The following is a 20,482-nucleotide window of genomic DNA, read 5'->3' on the forward strand; positions in this document are numbered from 1 at the left end:
AAATTTATAAAAAATAAATATTAAATATTTATTATGAGTTTTTTTATTTTTGAATAAATTATATTGATTAAAATCTCTTGTAAATTAATAGAAAAAATATTTTTTAATCAGGTGAAAAAGGTTTATAATCATTCTAGGTAAAAAAAAAAAGAAAATAGTCTGATGATTCCCGTTGGGTTTGTGATTGGAGTTGATGAGTAGACGCATGAAAAATAAATGAAAAAAAAATTAATTTCAGGGCCGAGTTAGTGAAAGACACGAATTGTATATTTATAGATTTATCTGAGAGGTTTTATATACAGGTAGAAGCAATTCTATTTTACTTTCTGATTTACTGAATAAATATAATTTCATTGTGCAAATGCAATCCAGTGAATAATTACATATATCAATAATTGCATCGTTGTTTTTTTTTTAAATTTTTCATTCTTCAGTGGATTACTAATTATCTTAATTCAAATAAAAATTATTTGGCTAATTTAACAGCTGTTTATAGTATAAAAATATCAAAATTAAAAATTATTAATACAGAATATTTGTATTGCAGTCATAAATTTTTATGCCAACTTTATTGGGAAATTTTAAAAACAATGACCTTCAATAAATTATTAGAAAAAAAAAGAAAATGTCGTTTCAGCACTTTAATAGTTGAAAATAAAATTAATAGATAGTGCACATTGTGCAGATAAATATAATGAAAGTAGTTAATAAACAAAATAATTGATGATTCTTTTTTTGAAATATATATGAAAAAACAAAAAAAGTAAAACACTTTAATTAGCTGACTAAATGAAAAAACGTAAACTAGACTATTTATATTGTTTAAAAAACAATAAGCTGAGAATTGAATTAATAATTTTAAAATTTGTTGAATTGTTTAATTGTCTTATAAACAATTACTATGTTTTGGAGTACACTTGTTTATCAGACAGCTGAACATTTCAACAAAGTCTTGAATTTTTTTTTTAATTTTTAGTTTATTGTTTTTAAACAATATGCCTAAATTTAATTAGCTAAATGATTTTTTTTTTTTCATATTTTTTTAAGCGATTTTTCACCAAGAGTTATATATTTTTATAAATATTTATATCGACAATGACATATTTTTTTTCTTCAATAGTCTATTGAAAATTATTGTCATAAAATATTGGTGAAAGATAAAATTTGCCAATATCGTTTTTTTTTTTTGTTTCTTTTAATAACTACTGAATTTTTTATTCAGAAAGTTGACGCAGATGGTTCCTTGTTGTTTTTTTTTTTTTTTCTTCATTCAAAAGTAATCTCTAAAAGTAAGCATCCTGTCAACTCAACATTCTCGTGCTTTTTTATAAATTATTCTCCAACTAATTTATGATGTATGTTGAACTTTTCATTATACAAAAAGAAAAAAAAAAACAATCAAAACTGTTGAAAACAACTTGAAGATTTTTAAAATAAAAAATATCTGATATTTACCAAGTTATATTTTATCCAGAAATCAGAATAATATTAACTTGGTTATCTTAAAGAATTCATCGTATCAATATATCAAAAAAAAATCTGTTAATAAATAAAAATGAGCAATTTTCAAAAAATCGTGATAAATTACTAGCTTCTGGTTCCCGTGATACTTTGAGTCTTTGATCGAAAGCCCAGAAGGATTTCACCTTTACCGCGCATACAAATATCTATTTGTATAGATAATATTTTCATGTTGAAACGCAACTCAACACACAAAACCGCAATGTATACACATATTCACAAATCGTAAAATAAAAAATAAATAATAAAAAATAAAAATACAAGCATGGCACAACGGGGTGTTATAAGAGTTCACATAAAACTAGACAGCAAGTTTTTTTGCCTAGAAAGTTAGTAGTAAAAGTAATAAAAAAATAAATAAAAATAAATAAAAGGAACATGGATCAATGTTTCTTTTGGTTATGATTGACCTGGAGGGCAAAACAGGTTTTTAATTGGGATCCTTTGGGTTGTTTTGTTGGCCCACACGTATCTTCCCAAATTTTCATTTTTTTATATTATTTTTTCTTTGCTAATATAAAAAAAAAAAAAGTAGCAAGGCTGAAGGTTCGATCCTTCGGCCTTGGGGGAAATTCTCTTTCTATCTCATCATCCAGCCACATCGTCAGGAACTCCCAGGTAGCATTGACTTTAAATTGTTAATGCATAATCATCAACCACATCAACCACCATATTTGTATTATTATAAAAATACAAATTTCAAATTCAAATTTAAAAATATCATAATGAAATTTTCAAATTTACATTATTCAAATATAGTAATAATACATTTTTTTTTTTTTTTATTGTCATTTTGAATACTATTATTACATCTTTTGTTTTTTTACTTGAAAATTTTTTAAATTTCTCTATAAATTTATTTTCAATTTTTTTACTGTGATATTATTGATAATTTAATTATTTTTATTTAAAATAATAATTATGTTTTTTATGAGTGTAGGTAGATCGTAAATCATTTTGTAAAATAGTTGATAACCTGACACATTAACTTGAAGAAGTTTCGCCTTTCTTAATGAAATAAAAATAATAAAAAAAAATTATTAATGATATTAAAATAGTTTAAGTAAGTTTTGTTGTGGTAGTCTAAAAGTTTAAATAATTTTCAAGGTTAAAATGGTATGTTTAATGAGGATATTGTGGATGACAATGATGGTCATGATGATTCGTTAAAAACTCAAAATGTCAAAAAGGTTTTTTATATTTTTTTCATACTTATGGGTGGAGCACATGAGATTTACAACCACGAGTCAAACAAGATTAACTTGACGAGAATAAACTTTAAAAAAAAAAATAAAATACATAAATAAAACCAAATATTAATGACTCTTCCTGGAAGTTTTAGAAACAAAAATCTCTTGAGATATATATATACAAGGGGTTGTTGGGTTTTGCAAAAAGAAAAAAAAATGAAAAATCTTTTTGATTTGTGATTGGAGAATAGATTTATTTTATGGCTAGACTTGTCAGATAAAAAAAAAAGATTTGATTATTTTGGTTATATGTTCAAGCACTGTGTATATTCAGGGCATTTTTGACAACAATTATTTTTTCATGTGGAGACACTTCATGCTGGGTGTCAACCCAGGCGGTCTCAAGGTCCAAATACTGTCAAGACTCAAGCCCAACTTTGTCTCAAACTTCAGTCAGATTTTTCAAATAAAAATATATTTCCTAGACTTGATATTTAAACTGTCCTTGGTAAAAATACCTGAAGCTAGTAGATTTTTATTTCTCTCATTCATATCCAATTATTATTTCGGTTTCAATTTAATTTCTTTATTTCATGCATATACTTTTTTTTTTTTTTTATACAATAGCTTTTTGATAGCCTGAAGATGTAATTATATTTATAAATGTAATTGCAAGACATTTATTACAATCTCAATTATATTTTATTGACGCAAAATGAGCCGTTTTATTTTTACCGTTGAAATAATAAAGAAATCATATTTCAATTATATTCTTTTGATACTCGTTTATTATATTTTTATTTATTTTCTTTCATTTTAGTAACAGAAACAATGACAATAGAAATCTTCTTCTTCTTAATCATTATTATTATTTATTTTTATGTATCTTTTTAAAAGCCCTTAAGGTTTATATCAGGCCCTGACTCCCCAGGCTCAGATATTATTTTTTTTTATTTTTTTTTTCTTCATCGAATGTCTACACCCATGTATATCTCAAACGCTTTTATCTTCTGTTTATATTTATTTTATTTTTCTCCAAGTTGCAGTGGTCACTTTCGTTTATCAGCCGAAAAAAAAAGAAAAAAAAAAAAAGAAACTGCAAAGTTATCTTTGGCTTTGAAACCAGTCAGAATCTTTTAAATAATTATTATTATTATTTTAAAAATAATTTTATTTTTTTTTCATAATTTGGAGTAAAATTTATTTTTAAATTTAATTTTTAAATTGAATTTTTAAATTATTTTTTTGTTTAATTTATAAATAAAAATTAAATAGGTGGATAAATATACGTATTGATATTTATTTATTTAATGATTGTTGTTTTTGGGTTTTTTTTTTTTTTTTAAATGCTTACGTGTTTAAAGGGGTTGAACTTGGGGTTGAGGTGAAATGTTTGATAATGCAATGGTAGGCTGTCGAGTGGCGCCAGTCTGGCGGTCGTCATTCAGAACTGAAAAACCAGCGGTAATAATCCAACAAAAACCAAGCAATGCTTTTACTATGCTACACATCAGCCCTAATGGTGTGTGCGTTTATTTTACAATGTGGCGGGAGAGACTTCAGCATACTACAGTCTCAAACTCTCAACACACCAACTTGCTCCGTTTTGTTGAAGATACTCGTGCTCGTGCTTTGGTCTCGTGTTCACTCTTCAGTCAGTACCAAACAGCGGTACCTAACCTAACGCGCTGCCGGTTATATCAGCTCTCTTATCATCTCTTTTTTTTTTTTTATTTAACCTCCTCTCTCCCTCTCTCTTACTGATACTATAAACAGACAAATCTGCGCGCCAAATTATAATATAAACAAACAATTTTTTAAATTTTTATACAACTTTTTTGACGATTTTAAATTGATTTAAATCAATCAATGGATACACTAAAATACTAATGGAATTTGTATATAAAAATAAAAAAATAATTAGTGAAGTTTTGTTGTGCTAGTGAAAGTGATAGTTTTGTTTTTTTAAATTAAAACAATAAGTGTGTGTTGATTTGAAAAGTTGGATAAATAAAAAATCATTATACTCGATGGATAAAGTTTGATAATTAATAAACAATATACTTTATCTTTGATTGGCAATCTTGATGCTGGTCAATAATGTTTGTAATATTATCGGAGTAAAAATTATAATGCTACCACAATAATATTGTCTTCAACATCAGTTGGGTAAGTTTAAAAAAATCACATGGTTGATTGTATTTATTTAATTTTAAAATATAACAATTATCATTATTTTTATCTGATGGTTTTAAACGTATCAATTATAATAATTGAAAATTAACCTATTGATTTATATTGAATTTTATTAAGTACTTTTTTTATTATTGAATTGATATGCTCTCATTATTTTCATTTATTTTTTTTTCAATTTAAATAGACAATTATTTATTTATTTAAAGAATAGCATTCTTTTCTTGATTATTTTTAATATTTAAATTGTCCTTAAGTGTTATTTATTTTTATAAATATAAATCATTTTATTTAAGCAATAAATATACATATTTTTCAATTATATTACATATTGTTGAACTCTTGTATATTGACATACTCGTGACTTAAAAACAGTTAAATTAAATCGATGTTAACGTCACGAAAGTGCGAAGGTCATTTGACTATACTTGAATTTTTTTTTTTTTTTTTTGTTTACTATTATTAATTTTTTATTTATTGACATGATGTTCAAGTTGTAATGAGGTTTACAATAGCTGAATAATAAAATTTTAAATAAGCCAAAGCTTGATAAATTTACTGCTCAATAGAAAATATATATTTTTATATATTATTCAAACACACAAATTTTTTTATTATTGACATTGGAAAAAATATGTGTTTATAAAGGTAGTTTTTCTACTTGTTATAAAAAACATATTTTATTGATTTGATGTTTACCTTGTCATCACTATAGAACACCTATATAAAGAGATGTTTTTTTTTTTTTTATTTTTTTTATAAATTAAAAAAACATGCATATCAATAATTAATTTGATGTTTATAAAAAAAAAAATTATTATCATAACTTTAACTATTTATAAACTCGTGTTAAAAGCTATTTTTTTTAAATTATTTTTTAATTTATAAACAGTAAAATTAAATCAATAAAAATATTAATTTGTTGATGCTTTTTTTTTGAATTTGACAGTTGTGGTTTTTTAAATTTTAAATGGGACAATAATATGATATAATTTCAATTAAAAAATAAATCATTAAAGACACTTTGGGGTGTGTTGAAAATATTGTAAAATAGTATATCAAAATTTGGTCATTGTGATATGCTTCCAAGTACAGTCGCCACACGAGTAGACATGAATAATTTATCATAGCGTGTCCGGACTTGGGCTCGTCCGTGATGCCCCTTTTATATATATATAAACGTGAAAAAGAAGATAGATGAATAAAGACTGTAAAGAACTATATAGACATGATCACGATTCTAGCTTTAAAATAAAAAAAAAATTTATCATCTCACTATAGTTTTATATACACAGCATATAGTTTTAACCGTTGACTCAAAACCTTGTGTCCCTTTTATTTTATTTATTTTTTTTTTATCTTATCATACACTCTGAATAAAACTTACAAGACATTTTTCTTTTTAACAACAATAATAATAGGTGTGTATCACGTTAATTGGTACTACAGATTGACACTTGATGTGAACAAATAGAAACCAATAAAAAAAAAAAACAATTGAGAAAAAAAAAAAAAGGTGTGGATAATAACGAAGAGTAAGCATTTTCAAAAGATGCTTATTATTCATTTATATATACTGAACAAAAAAAATTATAAATTTAGCTTTTATATAGAATTTCTTTCAATTTTTTTATTACAATTTTGATGTTTTATCTTTTGATTGATATTTAAAATATTATTATATTCATAAGAAGACGAAAAAAAAAAAACAAATTGTTAATTTAACAAAAGAGGCCACACATAATTTATATATAAAAAAAAAAAATAATGAAAATTATATTATCAAGGTAAAAAGGATTAGAAATACAATCACCATCATTATATGAATATATTATATATGTGGCTTCTTCTTTTCCTCCTCAACGCACTATTAATTTGATAGTATTAATTTAAAGACCCCTTGTATCAAAATTCAATTACCACATATAACAGTCGATACCTAATATCCATAGTATTTTTACACATGTGCTCTTGAATACATAAAATATTATTTGTATTATCTCAATGTCTGTTTTTCATTTCAAAAAACCGGGGTCTGTGTCTTGCCAGCATACGCGTCTCAACTTACCTTTTTTTTTTTTCTATTTTATTTTTTGAATAACCCCCCTGTGTTGAGGACCATTGTGTACCTTCCACCCCCTCTTTTTTTTCCTGGGCCCTTTAGCCATAAAATAATATAAGAACAAACCTGCAATACACATTTTTTTTTTTTTTTTTTTTTTTTCCGGAGAAATCATTTGTATATTTAGCCTGAGTGAAAAACAATTTCTCTTCTGTTTTCTTGTTATTTTATTTTCGATATTTTTTTTTATATAAAATAAAAAAATTGTCTATCAATTTTGTCCTTTGAAGGAGTGCAATTTAAAATGTAGAAAATAGCCCAAGATGATTTTTATATTTGTGCAAAGTCACGTTTTCAACGATCGACGTTATAACAGCTATTATGTGAATAAAAAAAATATATTCGATTTAGCTAAATTTTTGAAAATAATATATCAGGATATTTTTAATTTATATGTCGTTTTTTTGAGCTTAATGTGTGTGGTCTATAAACCTGTCGCAGTGTAATCTTGTAAAAAATGCTACGGCTTCCGTCCCGAAAAAAAAACTGTCATAGATTTGGAAGAAAAGGAAGTGCGTTTATAGCTGTATGAAGCAGATTAGGTGTCGGGTAACATGAATATGTCGCGCCCTCCTGTGGTTGATGAAAATCACTCGGGCATTTTTATATTTTTGATCAGAATGTGAGTGTGTCTATGCATAGATTAGGCTGGGTTTTTAAATTGATGGTAAATCACGTTTATTTAATATATAAATTTTATTTTATTTATTTTTTTAAGTTTAAAAATGTTTATCCAAGTGAGAAGTTGGATTTCTAATCGGGGGGTCATCAGTTATATTTTTTTATGATATTAGCCTCATTCGATGATGACGATGATGAGAATATTTCTTTAATTTATAAAGAGTATAAAAATTGCATTAAACAGCTGTATATTGAGCTGTAAAATTTGTCAAATTTTTATATACTCAAACTTGCTTAATCATTTGCTTTTTTTATTAATTTGAAATTTTCTTTTTTTTTATTTAATATATGTATACCATTTAAAAATAAAATTATTACAGTCAATTTTATTTAGTTTCTTCGGGTAATTTTCAATATTTTTGACTTGATCAAATTTTAAATTTCGAGCTTATCCAAGTGAGCAGAGAAAATCAAAAACAAGTTGAGCAATTTATTTATATTTTTCGTTGAAAAAATTGATGGAATCAATGCATGCATCAATTTTTAACTGTCGATAAAGTCAAAAGCACTTTCACGCGAATTTATATTTTTTCATAACTCCATTTCACTCTGGTTTTTTGAAGAAAAAGCTTATCAAGCAAAAAAAAAAAAGGAAAACTCTCTTGTCGTGTTTGCATCAAAAGTGAAAGATTGAAGATTTAAATAAGGTTCGAAAATAAATAACCACTTATTTCTCGTGTGTTATACTAAAGACGTATATGTTGTTGTAATAAATATCATTTATTTATTTCTGTATTTGTCTTTTAGCCATGCTCGTAAATATTTTTTTATGTTAAGACATTGAGCCAATATTTCCCATACGAATTTATACAGCTTTTGACATAAAAATTCCCTTTTTTTTTTTTGACTCGTTTACTTGTCGAGTATATTTTTATCATCTTTTAAATTCATACTTCTTTATTTATATTATATCTCTGATTACCGCTTATCATCAAGATTAAAGTAAACCCCACCGAGATATATACAAATTTTGTTGAAAAAAAAAAAAAACTAAAACGCATCATCTTCATCGTTTTCCATATGAGTCCATTCTGCTTTTTTACGATCTACCTTTTATTATTTTATTTTTATGATCAAGAAGTGAAACCAGTTTTCAATGTAACACACCCACACCCAGCAGCATAATTTGCCTGAACACACTAAATTTTCGAAGGTCAAATGGCTAAAATAAATAATAAAAATAAATACCAAAACAAATGATATAATAAAAAAAAAACCCAACATGTTTAAACAATGTGTGAAACAATAAAATTGCTGACACGTAACGAACATCTGGTTTTGCGCACGCGTGTCTTTTTAAAACGTGATAAGTAAAAAATAAAAAAAAATATATATTTTTCAAAGAATAATAAAAAATACTGCAAGACAATATCTTTAAATAATCTCTGTATGTATATTTCAAATATCTTCTATTTCATTTTATTGCTGACGGCATTAAATGATCTCACTGGTTCATCTTTTTTATATTTTTATCGTATTAAAATTTTCGTATCAAAATAACGCTTCAAGACAAAGTGTAAATCACTGTCTTTGAAAAAATTCCTTTTTTTTGTTTTAATATAAATAAAAAATATTTTGCTATGCATAAAATTATATTCAAAAAATAAAATAATATATTCGAGGCAAAAAAAAAATTAAATAATAACGTTAAAAAATTATATTGGAGTTCATTTTTAAATTCGTATATTTTGGTGGATTGAATTTTTGAAATAATTAAAAACAGGATTTCCATAAAAAGAAAATTATTTTTGTTAAAAAAAGTGGTGTAGCCTGGTACCACGATATTTAAATTATTTGCACGCATTTGCATGTTGTATACAATTTGATAAGTCGACAAGACATCATCACTTCTGGGCCATCATCTTGTCCATCTTGTCTTTTGAGTTGAAAACTGTTCATTCTTCAAGAACACTAAATACATTGAATATTTTGTAATGATGTTAACACATATTTCACTCTTGAAATTATTATCATTATTATTAAAAAAAGTATTTTTTGTCTTTAAGTCAAGTTGTGCACTCAGCATATTATTGAGAATTGAGATGAATATATATACTTTCTCGCCTTCGGCAAGGCAACATATATTCTATGTGCTTCCTCAAGTTAAATGAGATTCATCAGCTGAAAAAAAAACATTTTTTTTTCGTACCATACGATTTTGCGATCGACATGATATCGACATATTTAATTAGTGTTTGTTAATCAGCCAACAATTTTTATTTTTTTATTGACAAAATATTTTAACTTTACAACTTTCTAATCATGTGAAAAAAATAAATAATCTTTTATTTAATTAATTTATTTTATTTATTATTAAATTGAATATTAAAATTTAAATAAATTATTTTTATAAAAATATAATTTATTTTATTAAAGAGCTAATGTACAATTAATTAGTTTGATTTTTTTTTTTTTTTTTTTTGCTTGCTTAGATATACAATATGAGTCAAATGATCAGTTAAAAAATAAGCAACGACTAATGTGTATAGAGAGCTAGATTTCAGCTGATTAAAATCAACTAATTTATCGCTTTCGCGCCTTTAGTTAAGTCCAAACGCCCATCTGCTATATAATATCTTGACTGCGAATCAAGGATTAAATATATGTACGCGTTGTAGATTTTCATATAGTAATGTGACCCTGACATCACGGGGCCATCGACATATTCCCATCATATAAACATTCACTACTGATAAATACATTTAAATCTCAATATAAATATATAATAGAAAAATTAAAAATTACTTTTATATCTTTGCCACAAATACCATCTCTTTCTTCAACTAATTTTATGATTTTTTTTTCTTTTTTATTAATTTATAAAAATGAATAACAAAATATCTACCGACTCACAGGTTAATTGAAATGTCCATTTGTCAATTTAATTTTAATATCAACAAAATGAATAATATTATTAATATTTAATAAATATAAACGAAATATTTTTCTCGCATAAATTTATAATTAAAAAAAATTAATTTATACAAATTTTTTAATTGATGTGTGTTAATTCATGACATATGCTAAAGTCAAAGTGATAATAACCCCCACAAACACACAGTGAATTTTTTAAATAAATATATATAAAATTATTGACACAACCGTTATTTGTTATTGCAAAAGTTATTAGTGATAGTGACACCACAATATCAAAGTTCTTGGTATAAATATTATTATCATCTTGAGTTGTATAAACAAAAATAAATTTTTTTTCGTCTTGAATACTCGTAATATTTAACGATAACTGATATCAATTTATTGATAATTAAATAATACATGTTATTAAAACACAGATAAGTTTTATAATTAAAATATAAATAAATATTGTATTGTAAAATTGATTAAACAAAAAATACACCTGTAATTTTTTATTCAAACAATTTCTTAGCAAGTTTATTTAAAATTTAATTTTTAATCTATTTATTTTTTTTACAAATCATATCTTGTCTGCTCTCGATACGCTTAAATACAGTGATAAAAAAATACAGTTGATATATCCACAACTTAATAATCATACAAATAAAGATATAAAAAAAAAAATTGATGATATTTAATTTGATTTTAATCTTAAATTTTTATGTCACCATTATCAGTATTTACAGTGAATTATTTTGAAAAAAAAATTAAATTTTTCTTGGTTCTTTATAAAAAGCTTTGTAATAAATAAATTACAATAAAAAAAAATTAAATTATTTCTTATTTTAGAGCACTGTGAATGGGTTCTTTTGTATACATACTGAGTATTTTACTCAAGCATGTGCTTCTGAGCTCTTTGGGCAGTCATGCAATAATATAAATTTATAATATAAAAAAAAAAAAATTATATGTATATTCAAGACGATTATACCAAACCCATGAACCATTTTATTATTATATAAATTTTTTTTTTTATTACTATTCAGTACATAACTTGAAGGGAATGAACAATGTCTTTCCATCGAGACCTGCACAGCACCCTTTGTTTCATTTTTGATGTCTTAACCATAACTTTTGTACTCTCAAGACCAAAGAATATATAACGAAAATAATATTTTTAAAAAACGCTGGGGGGAAATAAAATAATAGTGAAAAAAAAAAAAATAAACGCGAACAACCCTAAGGCTCAAGATGTAGTGAATGGATTGGGTTTGTTCTGGGTGGAATTAATGAAGGGACTTGGCTTTCTTGTAGCTAGTTATTTAACGCCCGTTAAATCATTGGTTTAAAACTATTTCTTTTTTTTTTTTTATTAGAATTTAAAAAATAAATATATATTTTATTTCAAATATAATTTTATTTTTTAATCTTTTATTATATCTACTTTTAAAATTTAAAAAAACTTTTTTTTTTTGATCAAAAATCAAATTCTAAAAAATTTCCAATATTAAAAAATAAAAATAGCAATTTTCATTTAAAAAAAAAAAATTTCAACTACATAAAAGCATCATTATTTTTATTTTTTATCTATATGAATTTTTTTTTTTTTTAAATTGAAATTAATATAGTTTTTTTTGTTTTTTATAAATTAAAAAACCAAAAAATCGATTGAGTTTTATTTTATTTTATTTAGAAAATTCTTGTTGAAAAAAAAAAGAAATGAATATAATAAATAAAATAAATAAATAAATAAATAAATAAATAAAAATAAATAAATAAATGCTTGTTGCATATCCCTGGACCGATCGAAGTCTTTAACTGTTGTGAAGATGCGACTCTGATATTAACATGATTTATAACTCATACATGTATAAATACATGTACGTAAATACGCTTAGATCATGCCGCAAAAATTGCGGAAGTTAATAATCCAACAACTATGACTTACTCACAAGTATATTTAATTCACTTGATTATTAAATTCTCATGTAGACTGCTTGACGCGACATTGATATCATCCTCTAACAATGACTCACTTTGTAAACTTTGAACGGAAATATAGACACGCTAAAAATATAATATTATTATTTTATAATTTTATAATTCTATTATATATATTAACGACAACTGCCATCGGTCTTCTGGAAATTTTTATTTTTCAGTTAAATTTTATTTTTAAGTTTTTATTTAAAAAATAAAAATTTTTCTAAAGAAAACGGATCAGTAGATATTTCTTAAATTTGTAGAGCAAATAGATATACGCTCAGACAATTCTCAAAAAAATTCTCGTCGTTGGCAAAGCATTATTTTTATTTTTTTTTTACACATCATTTGCCAATAAATAATTAAAAATTAAATATAAACGCATATTAATTAAAAATTATTATACAAAAAAATAATTTAAAAAATAATTAATTTAGCTTGATAAATATTTTTTTTTTATATTAATTAATCGAGAAAAAAAAACAAAATGATTTGAAAGTGCATTGATCCACTCGTTAGACCTCCCATCACGAATAAATTTGTGGTTCCTTTCATTTACTTGGTACACCATCGACATGCAAAAAATAAAATGACCATTGTAACGGCATTAATTTAAATATTCATCATGGTAAATAGTGAGGAAAAAAAATAAATAAAATAAATATACTACAAGAGATTTAAAAGACAAATAATAAAAAAACAGAAAAAGGGTTTCATCATGATATTCTGCAGTTGATTGTATACGTGTGTAGTTGTAGTGAATATAGGAGTACACATTACACACATGATAAAAGCCAAAAAAAAATAAAAAAACAAAGACTGCATGCACGTTATTCGAGAAGGTGTCTGTCTCTTTTGCTGACCAACCGCAGTCAACAATATTCTGTCGCGTATATATCGGACCATCAAATTGTGATGCGATTCGATTGCGCGGCTCTTCAACTTCACCACCGGAAATTAAGTCCTTCAAAAAAAAAAATTCCTCAGCGATCAAGTTACACATTTTTTAATCAAGTATGTACATATCTCGTCATTTATATTTTTATATTAATTTTTAAATGATTATTTTTTGCGTTTAGTTGTTTTTAAATTTAATTTATTTGCTCGATGACAAATTATTTTTTCAAAATTCCTTGCAATATATAATGAGTTGTTGAAGAATGTCGTGTTGTTGAATTATTAGCAATAATGCGCATTCGATGCTTACTTAAAAATCACGTTTTATGGAAAAAATAATAATAGTAATAATAATATTAACAAGGCTGCTACTGAGTCACAGATAAAGTCGGAGTTTATCCGCGTGTATGCGTACAAATATAATATTTATGTCGAAGTGTGGTTATGAAGAAGCACAGTAAATATATTAACGTATTTTCATATACATGTGTGAAATTAAAAAGTAAAAAAAAAATACATGATAAACAATTTAAATATGGAAATAAAGGAAAATGTTTATGTTGAGATTATAAATTGTTTAGTGCAAAAGGTCGTGAAGCTAAAATATCAAGATATACTTGAGTCACGAGTCAAAAATTATAACTTTGTTACCAACTTATTTTATCGTGTGTTAACACTTTAACAAATGTGAATAGTAATTTTCAACAAACTGATTACTTATAGCCAATTGGCATATTCCATAACTTTAATTTAACTTTACAAAATAAAAATTTACTGATTTAGTTTTTTCTAAAATAACAGTTTATAAAATGTTTTTTTTTTTTTTTTTATTTTAAAGTTCAAAATACTTAACGAAAGTTTTCAAGTATTTTTTTATTTTTTAAATCATTTCAATAGATATTTTATTTTCTATTTTATTTTTTTTTTTATATTTATTGTGGTTAAATATAAAATTGCAATAATATTATATTTCAATTTGTGATACAAGATATTATATTGTCTATTTTGATTTGATATAAATGACTATTTTTATATTTTAAAATGATAAATAAATTGAAAATAAAAAACTTTAGATTTCATATAAATTTACAGTTTATATAATAATTTAATTTATTAATCATTGAATAGTCTGGTGACATGTGATATCTATTGACCCTTGGGGTCAGCCTTTTATCATCATTTTTTTTTATTTCTACACATCTTATATCCATGTGGCTTGAAGACATGACCGGTAAATTTTTCGAAATATTATTTGGATTGGTTTTTCGTTTGAATTCATTCGGTGAATATCTTTTTTCACCATGGGGAGTGTCTGGCGGTTGTTAAAAAAATAAAATAAAATATAACATCTGGTTAAATGTCCCTTAGGTCAATCTAGAATACATCAAAGTGCAACTTTGGTCCTTAAAAAAATTCGAAAATAGTCAGAGAACCGCTAAAAAAGTTTTTGACTATTATTAATTAGAAAAAGTAATCCCAGATTTACACAAATGTGTCAGGACATCTCAGTCTGACTCGAAAGTCATTTATTGTAACTGACAATTTTTATTTTTTATTTTTACCCTCTTGGACGTGAAAATGAATGACCAATGCTCGCTTGTTGATCAGTAACACCCAAGGTAATAAATACATGCGACAGTGACTAAATTACCGCTCAACAAAAATAAATGAATAAACAATTCAACTTTTCCCTGATTAATTTTTCAAAAAACTAAATGAAAAAAAAGATATCGTAGTAAAAAAAAAAAATATATATATAGCATTCACTGGACTGATATGATCTTTTCACTTCAACTATGTTATTTTTCCATTTTAAGAAAAATTAATAATTTCTCTCGTCATGTCGGTTGTCATCATGAGGAAACAACAACGTGTTGAGTCCATTGCTCATCATCAACTAACATAAACATTTTCAGAAAAAAAATAAAAAATAACGATCTAGTGTTTTATTTTAAATATGACGAATGAGATTTTTAGGTCGAGTGTGAGTTGAATACTGTATACGCATTTATCATTTACAATTCTACAATAAAAAATTCACATAAAAAAAATTATAAAAAAAAAAATAAACAAGTAATCATAACATAGATTACCAAGGAGTCATAAAAAAGAGTATTTTTTTTATTCAATTTTTTGTTATACTGTGATCTTTGATTTTTAATCATCCTTAGAAAGTTTTGAGTTTATATATATTTTCCTGGATGGTGAACACCATGTACGGCCATCAAGTAGTGTGGTCATAAAATTTCTCTGGTCGCACATGGTGGACAAACGATGCAATCCACGCGTGCATATATCGTGTTGAAAAAAAATAAAATAAAATAAAAGCCTTCTTCATATGTTGAAGATGAATAAAACTAAGATGAAATAAAATAAAAAAGATATAGAAGCTGATGCAGTCATCTTGTGCGCAGGCGTGATAAATCGCATTGAAGTTGACGCAAAAATGAGTAGACCTTTGTGCTATATACTCTGCCACACCCTGAGGTGCATAAAGAACATAAGTCTTCACTCATATGACGCTATATTGGGGCTAAAATAGTATATAGAAAAAGGAAAAAAAATAAATAAATGAAAACTCTGTGGCCCTTTTTTTTAAATTATATTTATTAACTTTGTGTACGTCTTAAATTTTTTTTTTTAATTTTATTTAAAGCTTGCTTATTTCAAGACTTATATATCTCTTACCCAAGATTTCAAAAGAAAAAAAAAAAAGACAAAAAGACTTTGAAAATAAATTTTAACTTGTGTTTATATGTATTTTTTTTTTTTTATTTAATTTTTTTTTTCATCTCGAGGGCGATGAGGTTATATGTATTCTCTTCTAAGTAATCATCTCGAGTTTCGCGAGCACGTACGTACATATAAAGTCAAACTTCATGAGAAATAAATTCATACAGGCAAATTGGTATAATTTTTTTTTTCTCTTAAAACATACACTGAGATTTACGGAGGTTGGTAAATTAGTCGATGAGTGATATGTACGTTAACAAGTTGAATTAATCGAGTGTGAAAAATTGAGATTACATCCTGTTTATTAATAAAAAAAAAAAAACAGGATAACAAAATCTACCTATCTTCATCAATATATATTATTTTTTCTTCAACCCGCAACTTGTTTAAATTGCAAGGAAAATATTTTATTTTATTATTAATTCAAGATAATATTTGCATGCTTTGCAAAAAGTTTCTGAAAGCTTTGAAAAATTAAATAAAGTCTAAAGGTAATATTCAAGTGATATTTATTGTGATGGTTGAACCATGTCTTTTGTTAAAAAGCAAAAAAAAGCTTTTACTTTATTATTTAGAAAAAAAAAAATAATACAAATATCATAAATTATTATCATATAAAATTTTATTTTAATTTTTCATCATCATTCGTGTCAATTAATATACGAAAAAAAGTATCTAATAAATATAAAATCTTATTTATTATTTTTAAATTGTGTCTGATCAATTGATCACAGAAATTTGCCGCCACAAATAAAGTCGATTAATTCTCGCGAGTTTTATTTAGTTTATGGTTTTAATTCATGAGCAGAGTATATTTTATAAATAAATAGTTTTGTCTTTCACCTTGCCCTTCGGCATCTTGCCACCCGTACAATCAATTAATCGTCACCAAATGTAAAACACTCAAAAAGACGTCATGAATATATATTTGCTTCAAGTATAATTAATCATTTTGTCATTGGAATTTTTTTTTTTTCTTCAAAAGGTCAATGATCTAATATTAAATTGAATTGTTTTTCAACAGTTGTATATATTTTTTTTTTAAATATTATAATCATTTAAAATATTTATTTCTTCATCTTGTCGTTAAAAAAAAAATTTTCTTTTTATCTTATTTTACCAGTAATATTATTTATATATATAAATTTGAATAAAAAAATTATTATTAAAATTTAATTTTATTGAGAAAGTTTCAATTTACCGGTTTGCAAAAAAAAATTTTAAACTACTTTTAAGGATTATTATTTTATTATGAAAATTTTTGTGTTATAAAATTGTCGAATTTTATTCAAACTCGGTGTTTTATAGTTTTATAAAATCGCTTTTATAAAACCGACCCTTTGTTTGCTTTTTAAACACTTTGAATATATACCACGAAAAATTTATTTTTATTTTATATATTTTTTTTGTCCATAGTTTATTATTCTCGTATTATTTTTGCTTCTTTTTATATATATTTTTTTTTTTTTTTCGTTATTGTATTTTTAGTCGACTCATGTTTACCCTTTACTGGCACGCCCTGTTACGTCTTCAGGGGCCCTTCAGACAAGACACAAAAAAAAAAAATATATTTTTAAATGTTGCTAAAATTTGACTAACAAATAAATTTTAATATTTTTTTTTTCTTATTTATCATGACAAGTAATTACGCACTCAATAAAATGAAGACCAATTTTTTATAATTTTTAGCTTAACGAAATTATTATTCTGCACCTGTAGTAATTGTCATACATTTGATGATTAAAAAAAACGTAATTACAAAATATTTATATTGAAAAAAAAAGAAGATAAAATTGTATCATTAATAATATATTTAATGAAAAATTGTGTGTGATTAATTATAAAAATTAAACACCATATTTTGCAATTTTTAAATTTTTTTTTTTTTTCAAATTGGTAATCAGAATTTTATTACCGTTATCGATTTCTCTTCATCTTCAGAACCTTATTAAGAAAATCGTTTTAATATCATTTATATTTTTTATTTTTTCATCGACATTAACGACAACATATTCAGTTCATATCAACGTGCTTTTTTTTTTTTTTTCACAACATATACACAGTCTTTGCTCTGATGAAATTTACATCTTACACTTTTTTTTTATTTTTAAAACATCAACTTGACTATATCCCCTAACTTCAACTATTATTTTTTCGTTAAATTAAATTTTTTTTCATTTAAATATTTAATTTTCACGAGACGTAAATAAATTAAAATACTTGTTAGGACATTTGTATGCAAGATGAGATAGTTTATATACAGTGTAAATTGACAAAGAATGTAAACGACAGATATTACTCCAGACGTAGTATAAAAAAAAAAATAAAAAATTCTTCGAGTGTAATCCTACTTAACGCGAATTTAATTAACACTTAGAAAAAACTAGGTGAGAAATATTCGCACGCTGATAAATCGCCAGCTGTTTTTGTCAAGTGTCTCAAGTCGTTTAGTCTTTAAAAAAAAAAAATAAATAACAATTTTACCAAGTAATAAAATAAAAAAAAAGTAATAAAAAATGAAATATTATTAATTTTTACAATTTCGAGCAATTATTGCATTTAATATTCATTGTTTTATTCAACTATTTTCCAAAAATAATCACTGACTCATATTTTTTTTTGATAAATAAACAATGTAGGTCGTTGACAACATAACAATAATTTTTTTAGGACTAAAAACACAGCCAGCATGGCGCAAGATTATTTTTTCGTTTTAATTTTACTTGAGGTACATACGTGTCAATGTTATGTGTAAATACCCAACGAATTGTAGAGTGTTATATCTCCCGGGTATATCCAAGAATATGACACCTTTATACGACCTCAAAAGCATTTTACTCTCGTCTCTTTAAAAAATAAACAGACGTAAAAAAAATATATATAAAATTCATATATAGAAATTTGAAACAAACCTTTTTTCTTTTCTCAGCTTGAATTAATATCTCGTATTATGCAGTAAAAATATGACAGAATTGACGCCTCGTCGTGCAACGGGAACACACTGCCTCATTACCATTTTAGCTGCAATGCTCTGCATATATTTTTTTTTTTTTTTAAATAATATTTTTTTTTATTATTTTTCTTGTCACGTGTCCAACCCTTTCCTGTTTATTTGTGACACATCCTGTCTGTCAATATAACTATTTCTAATATTTTTTTTTTCTATTTTTTATTTCCATACAGATCTCATATGATTTCTATTATTTCATCGACAGTTGATAGGCTCTGCACTTCCGCATCGGCTGTCATTGTTTATTTTATTTATTTTCATTTAAAAATACATAAGACTATTTAAATATAATAGTTTGCATGTGGGTTTATCATTGAATCAATTCTATTTTTATTCACCGCAGATGTTTTGTTAAATCGAATGATCAATCGAAACTTTTGACCTCGTTTTGGACACAATGACCTGGTAGTCCAATTTTTTGTCACGTTATTTTTTAAATAGTCTGATATAAATATACGTGAGATGTTGATTTATTTTTGTAACTTGATATTTATATATCAATCTGATCATACTGATATGTTTTTCAAATAATATTTAATACTTGTTTAATGACCATTCGTCAGCAAAACTAATCAACAAAAAAATATACAAAAAATTTTTTATCAGAAGTTTTTTTAAATTAATTATTACTCACAGTGTGTTTTTTTTTTTTCTTTCTTATTAGATGAATTATTTGATAGCGTGACCCAAGGTAGAATTGAATTTCTGTATGTCGTTTTAGTGAAAAGAAAAAATAACCTCAGATTTTTTTTTCCTGCATTAAATGATGTGTTTACGTGATCCTTAGAAAACGCCCACATATAATTCGACATGAATTTGCCTATACAGTATGTTTATGTATATTTTTTCAGACACACATGGCTTCTTCCTTTTATCTTGTCTCTTTATTTCATTTATTTTATCTTCTTCTTCATGTTTTTTTTTTTCTCATTACGTGGGTGGACGCGTGTGTCCCAAGATGTAAGCTGACGAGGTGGGCCAAAATTTTTTTTGTATAAATTTCTCAAAACTCAATGCAGAATTTTGTTTTTCCTTTTTTATTTTTCATATTTATTCATACATCAACGCACTACCAATGATGCAGATTGCCTACAATGTCATAATAAAAATAAATAAATTTAATATACCTTTCCCTCGCATTTACAACAACAAACAACTTCTCGTTTAGTTATATCACACGAAGGCGTATTTTTGAAAATATATATTCTCCAATTTTTGCTCCAATAAAAAAAAAAAAACATGAATAATATAATAATAGTATTCTTGACCCACTAAAAATGCAAAATATAAATTGAA

General features: G+C 24.7%; 1 protein-coding gene across 2 annotated transcripts in view; it reads left to right on the forward strand.

Moving 5' to 3' along the window:
* The first annotated feature begins 4,231 nt into the window (after positions 1–4,231).
* The window catches only part of LOC122849979 (semaphorin-5A), a 48,120-nt gene continuing 31,869 nt past the window's right edge, over positions 4,232–20,482 (forward strand). Inside the window, exon 1 of one of the 2 annotated variants that reach the window (XM_044148928.1) lies at positions 4,232–4,880. The gene's annotated coding sequence lies outside the window, so the exon portion shown is untranslated. The remainder of the gene's footprint in view (positions 4,881–20,482) is intronic. The other variant, XM_044148929.1, reaches the window with a different exon arrangement.

Source organism: Aphidius gifuensis, linkage group LG2, assembly GCF_014905175.1.
Source record: "Aphidius gifuensis isolate YNYX2018 linkage group LG2, ASM1490517v1, whole genome shotgun sequence".
Taxonomy (NCBI): Eukaryota; Metazoa; Arthropoda; class Insecta; order Hymenoptera; family Braconidae; genus Aphidius; species Aphidius gifuensis.